This window comes from Triticum aestivum, chromosome 6D (assembly GCF_018294505.1).
Source record: "Triticum aestivum cultivar Chinese Spring chromosome 6D, IWGSC CS RefSeq v2.1, whole genome shotgun sequence".
NCBI lineage: Eukaryota > Viridiplantae > Streptophyta > Magnoliopsida > Poales > Poaceae > Triticum > Triticum aestivum.
Genome location: NC_057811.1, coordinates 337,648,186 through 337,659,714, shown reverse-complemented (window position 1 = coordinate 337,659,714; position 11,529 = coordinate 337,648,186).

The window sequence follows — 11,529 nt, the reverse complement described above, 5'->3', positions numbered from 1 at the left end:
CTAAGTTTGAAAAATCCTACCGAGTGGTGAGCAACCCTCCCACTAAAAGGCTTAGCTGCAGTCCAGTACTCACCTAAGTTTGAAAAATCCTACCGAGTGGTGAGCAACCCTCCCACTCGGAGGCTTAGCTGCAGTCCAGTACTCGCCTAAGTTTGAAAAATCCTACCAAGTGGTGAGCAACCCTCCCACTCGGGGGCTTAGCTGTAGTCCAGTACTCGCCTAAGTTTGAACAATCCTACCGAGTGGTGAGCAAGCCTCTCATTCGGGGGCTTAGCTGCAGTCCAGTACTCGCCTAAGTTTGAAACACATCCCTATCCGCAAGGACGGCGAGGTGCAGGTCGACTGCAACCTTCTCCTCGGAGCTGCGCCACAAGTACAATGTGCGCTCCATCCTTATCCGCAAGGATGGCAAGGTGCAGGTCAACTACAACCTTCTCCTGGGAGCTGCGCCACAAGTACAATGTACGCTCCATCCCTATCCGCAAGGATGGCGAGGTGCAGGTCGACTGCAACCTTCTCCTCGGAGCTGCGCCACAAGTACAATGTACGCTCCATCCTTATCCGCAAGGATGGCGAGGTGCAGGTCGACTGCAATCTTCTCCTGGGAGCTGCGCCACAAGTACAACGTACGCTCCATTCCTATCTGCAAGGACAGCGAGGTGTAGGTCGACTGCAACCTTCTCCTCAGAGCTGCGCCATAAGTACAATAGCTGCATCTCAAGTACAAAGATTATTCCGAGTAAAGAGCAAATTCCACTCGAAGGCAAACACAAGCATATTCAGAGATAAACCAAGTTCAGATAAATCCTAAAGTTCCGGACGACGGATCAAAAGTATTCAAGCATCAAGCCCGAAGAAGTTTAACGATTACACAATCACTCGGCATTCCGAGGCAAATAAAGCTGGAGCATAATGTTTCTCGGTCACGCGTCAGGAGAAGGACTGGCTGGGTCGTAGAAACTGTCAAGGTCTATGCTGTCTGCAACGCGAGTGGCAGCATCAAGGAAAGTGTCCATGAAGGACTGGAAAGTGTGCCTCTTTGTGTTAGCAACCTTGAGCTCCACCAGCTTGCCTTCTTTGACGTCTTTGCAGTGCACTCGGACCAGGGGCAACGCGACATCAGCGCCACGGCGAGCAGATGACTTCTTCCATTCTTGCACTCGGTCAGGTATTTGATTCAGTCAAGCCATCAGAGACTCGAGGTCTTGAGACGGTTCCGCCTGAGGCCAGAGTTCAGCGTCAACCCGAGTCATCGCTGCCTTTAGGCGGGCAAGATAAGCAACCGCGCTGTCCATACGAGATTCCAACCGCAGCACGTTCATCGCAACATCATCCTTGACTGGACAATTTATGGGATCGAGACCTGTCTCGACCCGCCCAGTTTCCGCTCCAAAGTCTTGACAAAGCTCTGCACAGTTGAGTAAATGGTGAGTCAACGGTATAATCAGGCCTGACAGTCGACCGTAATAAGTCAGTCAATCATCAGTACCTTCAAGTTTTAGGACCAGCTTTGCAGCAAGCTGGCCCAGATAAGACTCCAACTCGCCCTTCTTGGCCTTGAGGCTCCCAAGCTCACAGTCAGCTTGTCCTTGTCTTTCTTCAGTCGCTCGACCTCCCGATTGGCGTCAGAAACAACAGTCTTCAGTTTGGAGTTCTCTTCTTCTAACTTGCCAACTGAAGCAAGCTTCTTGTCAGCAAGCGCCATTTTCTCTCGCTTCCTTCTGTGCAGCAGCAAGATCCAGATCCTTCTTCTCCAAAGCCTGCTTCATTTTCTCTAAAGAAATAACATTCTTCAGACGGGCTTGGAGTTGACGGTTTTCACTACATACATATGCTCGAGTGGAGTCACTCGGTTCAAAAAATGGAAAGGAAAAGTGCCAGCAGTGAGATAGACAGTTGACGATTGGTTACCTCCCATGGCAGCTACTTCATCACGAGCAGTCTTGAGATTCTTCTTGGCCAATTCCAGATCAAGGTTGAGGCTGATTTGCTGCTTGTTCATTGTAGAAAGCTGAGCCCCAAGATCACAAGATTTCTGCAGTATAAGCCATATCAGTCGACTGCGATAAAAAATACATCACAGTGATAGCTACTCTAAGACTACCACCGAATCAAACACTAAACGGCAGTCTCGGGGACTACACCCAGTGGGTGCACTTAGCGTGCCCCCACTTGTTTGAATAAACACTTGACATGGTTTGCCCAGCGTGAGTTAAAAAAAAGCAGTTCCCAGACCATAGTCGACTGCCCGCAGTCAACCACGGTCTCGGAGACTACACCCAGTGGGTGCACTTAGCGTGCCCCCACTGGTTCTGGTTTCATTCAACCTGGTCCGTCCATACCGAGTGGCAAAATTCAGATTCTCAGACCACAGTCGACTGCCCTCAGTCAACTAAGGTCTCGGGGACTACACCCAGTGGGTGCACTAAGAGTGCCCCCACTAGTTCAAAGATTCAATCCAAGACGACTCAAATTGACTTGTGCAACTTCAAAACAGTCACACCCCAGTGGGTGATCGGACGAGAAATATGATCAATCGGAAATCAACTAACCTGGACATTGGTCTGCAGAGCAGTCACACCCCAGCAGCTCCGGCGTTGAAGGCCACCTGACTGGCCTCATGCACGACTTTCATTTGCCCCATCACAAGGTTCAACTGAAGAAGAGCCTCCTTGGCGGCAGTCGGTGGGTCGTCTGGGGTTTGATATGCAGTGAAAAGCGATGATGGCAGAGCAGTCGGAGCAGCCGCTGGGTCTGATGCGTGGAGCTGTATTGGTGCAGCAGAAGTCTGAGCAGCTGATCCTGATGGGCAATCAGTCGATAGCAGGATAGCGAAAGTGACGTTGGTACGAGCTGGATCTGTCGATCGCTCGACGCCGTCCCAGGCATCACAGTCGACTGAGGAACCTGGGCTTCAGGCGCTTTCCCGCTCAGTTCCTTGTCCCTCCTCCTCCTTCCTCTCAGCGGTACTTCTTCTTCATCGTCCGGGAGCGCAACAACGTCCTGTGGAGCTACAACAAACAGAGAAAGTCAAAGAGATAGCTGACAAACAATCCAGTCGTCCAAATAAATTCGAGTCGGGCAGACTTACTGGCTTTGGAGGTAGCTGCGTCGTCGATTTCCTCATCGTCTGGGTCTTGTCGATATCCATATTAGTCGCGGCCGAGGCCGGGCTGTAAAGGTTTATCATCCACTCGGTCAGTACAAGAGAATCGGTCGGAACAAGAAAATACGGGAAGAACTTTTACCCAGAAGCAACAGGAACGTCCATCTTGATTCTAGGCAAGGTCTTCCGAGCCTTCGAAGGATTGATCTTGGGCTGCTTGGTGACCTTCTCAGCCAATTCTAGAGTCAAACACCGAGCGCGCTTTTGAGATGGAGCGCTCGAGGCCACAACCTTGCCGCGCCTGCCCGCGGGATCATGGTGCTGCTTGGATCGACGTTCGAAACGGGGTGGCGAGTCGGCTACCTCCTCATCGTCCGACTCATCGCTCTCATCTTCATCATCGTCGGCTGGTGACTCCCACTCGCCGCTCTCCTCCGCGCTGTCCTCGCCCTCATGGTCCTGCTCCAGAGCTTGTTCGCCATTGGGCATTGAGCACATCTCTGTGTAAATCTACAAAGCAAGGTGCCGAGTGGAAATCAGTCGGATCAACAAACAGTCAGAAAACACATCCAAATTCAATCAGTTGTAGTGGCCAAACCTTGTCTGGCTGGTTGCTGTCGCAGAAAGGGTTGACTCTCCTGGCGCCCCTGGGGTTGTCCTTGTTCCCGGTGATTCCCCTCAGCCACTGGGCCACTGTTTTGGCCGCCACCTCCTCCGGATGAACCCGAGCGGTGTCGCCAGCCCCGGAGTACATCCACATGGAGTGGTCACGAGCTTGGAGTGGTTGAAGGCGCCGACTGAGGAACACCTCCAACAGATCCATGCCGGTGACACCTTGGTTGATCAGTTGAACTACTCTCTCGACCAGCATGCCCGTCTCCGCCTTCTCCGCGGCGGTCACTTTCAACAAAGATGGAGTCTGAACACGATCAAAAGAGAAAGGGAGAAGTCTAGTCGACTGGCCTAGGGTCACGATATCCTGGCAGTAGAACCAGGTCGACTGCCAGCCCCTGACCGACTCAGGAAGAGTCATCGAAGGGAAGGAACTCCTCTTCCTCTTCTGGATACCCAGACCCCACACATCTGGATAACATGGGTTTTCTCGTCGTTCGAGTTCGCTTTCTTCACTGTTTGGGAGCGGATGGTGAAAATGTGCTTGAAAAGACCCCAGTGCGGTCGACACCCCAGGAAATTCTCGCACATGGACACGAATGCAGCAAGGTATGTGATGGTGTTGGGAGTAAAATGATGGAGTTGAGCCCCGAAGAAATTCAAGAAACCTCGAAAGAAGGGGTGTGGAGGAAGCGAGAAGCCGCGGTCGACGTGAGTGGCAAGCAGAACACACTCACCCGGTCGCGACTGCGGCTCCGTTTCCCCCTCCGGCAGCCGCGCAGACTCATGGTCGATCAGCCCTAACTCGGCCATATCGTCCAAGTCTTCCTGCCGAAGTGAGGATCGGATCCAATCTACCTGGATCCAACCCGATGGCAACCCCGAGCGCGATGAAGATCCCCGATTCGTCTTCTTGCTTTTCGCCGCCCCCGTCGCCTTCTTCGCGCGTTCCAGCGCTGCCGTTTTCTCCTTCCCCATGGCGACGGAGCAGCAGCGTCGAGAGTGGAGAAGCTGAACGATGTGAAGGAGCAAGAGGAAGAAGAAGGAGAATGGGCATGCACAGTGCGGACGCCTCGGCCTCGCCGCTTTTAAAGGCCTACTTCCGAGTGGCTGACGCGTGGGCCCGGGCGATCCTGTCAAATCCCTTAACAGTCGCACACGGGATACGTGGCGAAAAAGGTGACGCGGAAATTGGAATGTCCTATTTATCTACTCCGCTTACCACGGCGCGCTCCGCCTGGCGCGCTTCCACCAAAATTTCGAATCCTGCGAAATCCGGGATCCTCTACAACCGATCACGCCAAAGATTCCATGTCAAGGATAACACTCGACGGGTGACGTTATAAAAACCAATAGGCCATTTCTGAATCGATCAAGGCGACCGAAATGAAGCCGAAGTTCCAACAACTAGCCTCCATTTGGAGATGAAAGCAAGAGTCAAAGCAATGTCAACTTCAACCTTCTTTTCACTCAGATCTCAATCCATTCGGGGGCTAATGATGAGGACATAGACCTGGGGTAGGGTAATAGGCCTGACCTATACGTCCTACCTAAGGTCCTTGTCCTAGAAGCAAAGAAGTTCAAGAGTAAATAGAGGGGGCCCAACAAAGGTGTCGAGTGCAATCCACTCGACCTACCATTCACTTGGAGACCCCTCCTTATTTAGGTCACTCGACCACTAAACCACTCGACGTGCAGAAGACCTAAAGCCACACCGCGCAGTAACGGTCGGGCGTTTACTCATATACTTAATGATCATTTATAGCACTTTATTACGGATGTTACCTGTAATGCTCTCTCTTTATGTACATTGAACCCTGTGTAACGGAGGGGAGCTGGGGTCTTGGCGCACTCTATATAAGCCACCCCTTCCTCTGGGACAAGGGTTCGCACCCCTGTAAACACACACATACATAATCTAGTCGACCGCCTCCGGGCTCCGAGACGTAGGGCTGTTACTTCTTCCGAGAAGGGCCTGAACTCGTAAAACTCGTGTGTACAACTTCGCCATAGCTAGGATCTTGCCTCTCCATCCTTACCCCCTATTCTACTGTCAGTCTTAGTACCACGACAGGGGGCGCGCCCCCTCCCCTTGTCCAATTCGGATTGGGCAGGGGGGGCGCCTCCTCCCGTGGCCTACCTCCTCTCCTCCACTATGGCCCAATAGGCCCAATAACTTTCCCGGGGGGTTCCGTTAACCTCCCGGCACTCCGAAAATTCCACGATCTTCTTTGGAACCATTCCAGTGTCCGTATATAACCTTCCAATACATGAATCCTTACCTCTCGACCATTTCGAGACTCCTCGTCATGTCCATGATCTCCGGGACTCCGAACAAGCTTCGGTCACCAAAACACATAACTCATAATACAAATCGTAATCGAACGTTAAGCGTGCGGACCCTACGGGTTTGATAACTATGTAGACATGACCGAGACACATCTCCGGTCAATAACCAATAGCAGAACCTGGATGCTCATATTGGCTCCAACATATTCTACGAAGATCTTTATCGGTCAAACCGCATAACGACATACGTCATTCCCTTTGTCATCTGTATGTTACTTGCCCGAGATTCGATCGTCGGTATCATCATACCTAGTTCAATCTCATTACCGGCAAGTCTCTTTACTCGTTCCATAATGCATCATCCCGCAACTAACTCATTAGTCACATTGCTTGTAAGGCTTATAGTGATGTGCATTACCAAGAGGGCCCAGAGATACCTCTCCGATACTCGGAGTGACAAATCCTAATCTTGATCTATGCCAACTCAACAAACACCAACGGAGACACCTATAGAGCATCTTTATAATCACCCAGTTACGTTGTGACGTTTGATAGCACACAAAGTGTTCCTCCGGTATTCGGGAGTTGCATAATCTCATAGTCATAAGAATATGTATAAGTCATGAAGAAAGCAATAGCAATAAAACTAAACGATCATAATGCTATGCTAACGAATGGGTCTTGTCCATCACATCATTCTCTAATGATGCGATCCCGTTGATCAAATGACAACACATGCCTATGGTCAGGAAACATAACCATCTTTGATTAATGAGCTAGTCAAGTAGAGGCATACTAGGGACACTCTGTTTCTCTATGTATTCACACATGTACTAAGTTTCTGGTTAATACAATTCTAGCATGAAAATTAAATATTTATCATGATATAAGTAAATATAAATAACAACTTTATTATTGCCTCTAGGGCATATTTCCTTCAAGGCGCAGCCGCGTGGAGAGACGGGGGGTCGACCCACGTCCGAGTCCGTGACAGCCCACTATCCGACGTCTTAGATCGTGGCCGAGCTGTCAGAAACTCTCCGTTAGTGACTGGCAAAAATAAGCGCGTAGTTGTGAGCTCGGCTCGGCTCATTCCTGTTGGGGAACACAGTAATTTTAAAAAAATTCCTACGCACACGCGAGATCATGATGATGCATAGCAACGAGAGGGGGGAGTGTAGTCCACGTACCCTCGTAGACCATAAGCGGAAGCGTTATGACAACGCGGTTGATGTAGCCGTACGTCTTCATGATCCGACCGATCCTAGTACCGAAAGTACGGCACCTCCGCGATCTACACATGTTCGGCTCGGTGACGTCCCACGAACTCTCGATCCAGCTGATTGTCGAGGGAGAGCTTCGTCAGCACGACGGCGTGATGACGGTGATGATGATGCTACCGGCACAGGGCTTTGCCTAAGCACTACAACGATATGACCGAGGTGGATTATGGCGGAGGGGGGCACCGCACACGACTAAGAGATCAATGATCAACTTGTGTGTCTATGGGGTGCCCCCCTCCCCCGTATATAAATGAGTGGAGGAGGGGGGAGGGCCGGCCCTCTATGGCGCACCCTGGAGGAGTCCTACTCCCATCGGGAGTAGGATTCCCTCCCCTTCCCTAGTTGGACTAGGAGAGAAGGAAGGGGAGAGAGGGCGGAAGGAAAGGGGGGCGCCGCCCCCCTTCCTAGTCCAATTCGGACAAGAGGGGGAGAGGCGCGCGGGCTGCCCTGGCTGGCCCTCTCTCTCTCCACTAAAGCCCATTAGGGCCCATATACTTCCCCGGGGGGTTCCGGTAACCCCCCGGTACTCCGGTATATGCACGAACTCTCTCGAAACCTTTCCGATGTCCAAACATAGTCATCCAATATATCGATCTTTATGTCTCGACCATTTCGAGACTCCTCGTCATGTCCGTGATCATATCCGGGACTCCGAACTACCTTCGGTACATAGAAACACATGAACTCATAATACCGATCGTCACCGAACGGTAAGCGTGCGGACCCTAGGGGTTCGAGAACTATGTAGACATGACTGAGACTCATCTCCGGTCAATAACCAATAGCGGAATCTCGATGCTCATATTGGTTCCTACATATGCTTCGAAGATCTTTATCGGTCACACCGCATAACAACATACGTTGTTCCCTTTATCATCGGTATGTTACTTGCCCGAGATTCGATCGTCGGTATGTGAATACGTTGTTCAATCTCGTTACCGGCAAGTCTCTTTACTTGTTCCATAATGCATCATCCCGTAACTAACTCATTAGTCACATTGCTTGCAAGGCTTATCGTGATGTGCATTACCCAGAGGGCCCAGAGATACCTCTCCGACGATTGGAGTAACAAATCCTAATCTCGATCTATGCCAACTCAACAAAGACCATCGGAGACACCTGTAGAGCACCTTCATAATCACCCAGTTACGTTGTGACGTTTGGTAGCACACAAAGTGTTCCTTCGGTATTCGGGAGTTGCATAATCTCATAGTCATAGGAACATGTATAAGTCATGAAGAAAGCAATAGCAATATACTAAACGATCAAGTGCTAAGCTAAAGGAATGGGTCAAGTCAATCACATCATTCTCTAATGATGTGATCCCGTTAATCAAATGACAACTCATGTCTATGGCTAGGAAACTTAACCATCTTTGATTCAACGAGCTAGTCAAGTAGAGGCATACTAGTGACACTCTGTTTGTCTATGTATTCACACATGTACTAAGTTTCTGGTTAATACAATTTTAGCATGAATAATAAACATTTATCATGATATAAGGAAATATAAATAACAACTTTATTATTGCCTCTAGGGCATATTTCCTTCAGTCTCCAACTTGCACTAGAGTCAATAATCCAGATTACACAGTAATGATTCTAACACCCATGGAGTCTTGGTGCTGATCATGTTTTGCTCGTGAGAGAGGCTTAGTCAACGGATCTACAACATTCAGATCCGTATGTATTCTAACACCCATGGAGTAATGATTCTAACACCCATGGAGTCTAGGGCAGATTTGAATTTGAACTTCTTTTGATCATAGTTTGAGTTTCGTAGCTCCGATTTGGTTGATTCTTTTTGCAAATCGAAGCTCTTCAGTTGAACTTTCAGATTTGTTCTTTCTCATCTGAGTTTTACCCTTGCATCTATGATTGATTTCTTATGTATGCTATTGTTTGTTTGCGATAGAATTCCCGGAGTGCGAAGCGTGCTACTACGAGTCTTTAGGGTTTGCAGATCGTCAGCAAGGCAAGTAACACATTGATCATACTTCTTTATTACCCAGTTTTATGCATTAGTTCCAATCCTCAAACATTGCATGGTTAGGATGCGATTAACATGTGGGTGTTGGGAAGTAGATGATGAGGTAGAACCTATTGTCCTTTATATCAAACCCTTGGGAGTTACTTCTACGTTATGCTTATACTGCTATGCTATGCTCGTAGACGTGGATTGGTTGAGTGTATCCATGACAGATGTGAGAGTTGTTAATTAATGGTTAACTTAAGGTGGCAAACCCTAATACACATCTGGGTGGATTGTTGAGGCACCCTAGAGCACCCAGTGGTTGTCAGGGCACCTGGAGATTTCGGTGTTGTCCTAGAATATCCTGGAGTACCCGTGTGATCATCCTATGGTTCGCCACCCAGGCTCAAAGGGATCATAAGATTATTCATGCTAGAAACTTCCGTGTGTAGCCACAAGCCATTATGGGCTCTGGCATAGTTGAGTATGTTGTGTGACCTCTTTTAATGGTAGGCTAGCAGATGTAGGGGAAAGTAGGTGTAACTGTCTACCCAGAGTAAAGATTTAATGCTTCTGAAAGACTGTGTCTCGGTCATCCGTTTCTCAAACACCATGTAGTGCGAGAAATTCAATGGAGGAGATCGAGTCTTGTGAGGAAAAGTGTGCAAACCTCTGCAGAGTGTACAAACTAATCATGGTTAGCCGTGTCCCCGGTCATGGACATCTTGAGTATCTGGTACTTGAATTATTGATTTGATCTCATCACTCTAAATTAAATTTGTTTGGTTATTAACTATGCTTAATTGGGATTGAGTTGGAGGAACCTTCTCAATGTTTGTCAACCGCCATGATAGTTAAATAAAATCTATTCCTTTGTTGTAGGGAAAAATTGGCTTTATGCAAAATATTTAAACTTAGAGCTTTCCACCAGCCATATATGCATGTAGTGATAGCATTTACCTGTTCATTGCTCTACTGTGTTACTATGCCAGCATATTCCATGTAATGACCCGTTTCAGGCTGCAACATATCATGTTGCAGTTTTTTCAGACGAAGAGTAAGGTGCGCTAGGTCGTTGTCGTGCACTCAGCTATGCCGTTGGAGTTGATGGACTCATTTACCTTCGATGCTTCCGCAGTTATCTTATTTAGATGGCCTTAAGCCATATATTATTGTATCAAGTTCTCTTTTGAGACATTCGATGTAATAAGTGTGTGATTGCATTCTGTTATACATCCTTCAAGTATTGTGTGTGTCAGCATTACCGATGCAGGGATGACACTTAAGCACAGAGACTTCAATCCATTCGGGTCGGGTCACTACAAGATGGTATCAGAGCACACGCTGATTGTAGGACACGACCACTAAGAAAGCCATAGGTCACTCTTCTCTACTCATTTCTGACTCCTCTCCATTTTCCACTCTATAGATGGCGGACCCAAGGAACAAGATTGTGTTGGGGAACGTAGTAATTTCAAAAATTTCCTACGCACACGGAAGATCATGGTGATGCATAGCAACGAGAGGGGAGAGTGTCGTCCACGTACCCTCGTAGACCGTAAACGGAAGCGTTATGACAACACGGTTGATGTAGTCGTACGTCTTCACGATTCGACCGATCCAAGTACCGAACACACGGCACCTCCGAGTTCAGCACACGTTCAGCTCGGTGACGTCCCACGAACTCATGATCCAGCAGAGCTTCGAGGGAGAGTTCCGTCAGCACCACGGCGTGATGACGGTGATGATGATGCTACCGACGCAGGGCTTCGCCTAAGCACCGCTACGATATGACCGAGGTGAATTATGGTGGAGGGGGGCACCGCACACGGCAAAAGAAGATCAATGATCAACTTGTGTGTTCTAGGGTGCCCCCTGCCCCCGTATATAAAGGAGCAAGGGGGAGGCCGGCCGACCCTTGTAGGGCGCGCCAGGAGGAGGAGTCCTCCTCCTAGTAGGAGTAGGACTCCCCTTTCCTACTCCTACTAGGAGGAGGAAAGGAAGGAGGAGAGGAAAAAGGAAGGAGAGGGAGGAAAGGAGGGAAAGGGGGGCCGCCCCTCTAGTCCAATTCGGTTTGGGCTAGGGGGGCCGCGCGCCCTGCCTCCTCTCTTCCACCACTTGGCCCATGAGGCCCAATACTTCTTCCCCGTATTCCCGTAACTCCCGGCACTCCGAAAAATACCCGAATCACTCGGAACCTTTCCGATGTCCGAATATAGTCGTCCAGTATATCGATCTTTACGTCTCGACCATTTCGAGACTCCTCGT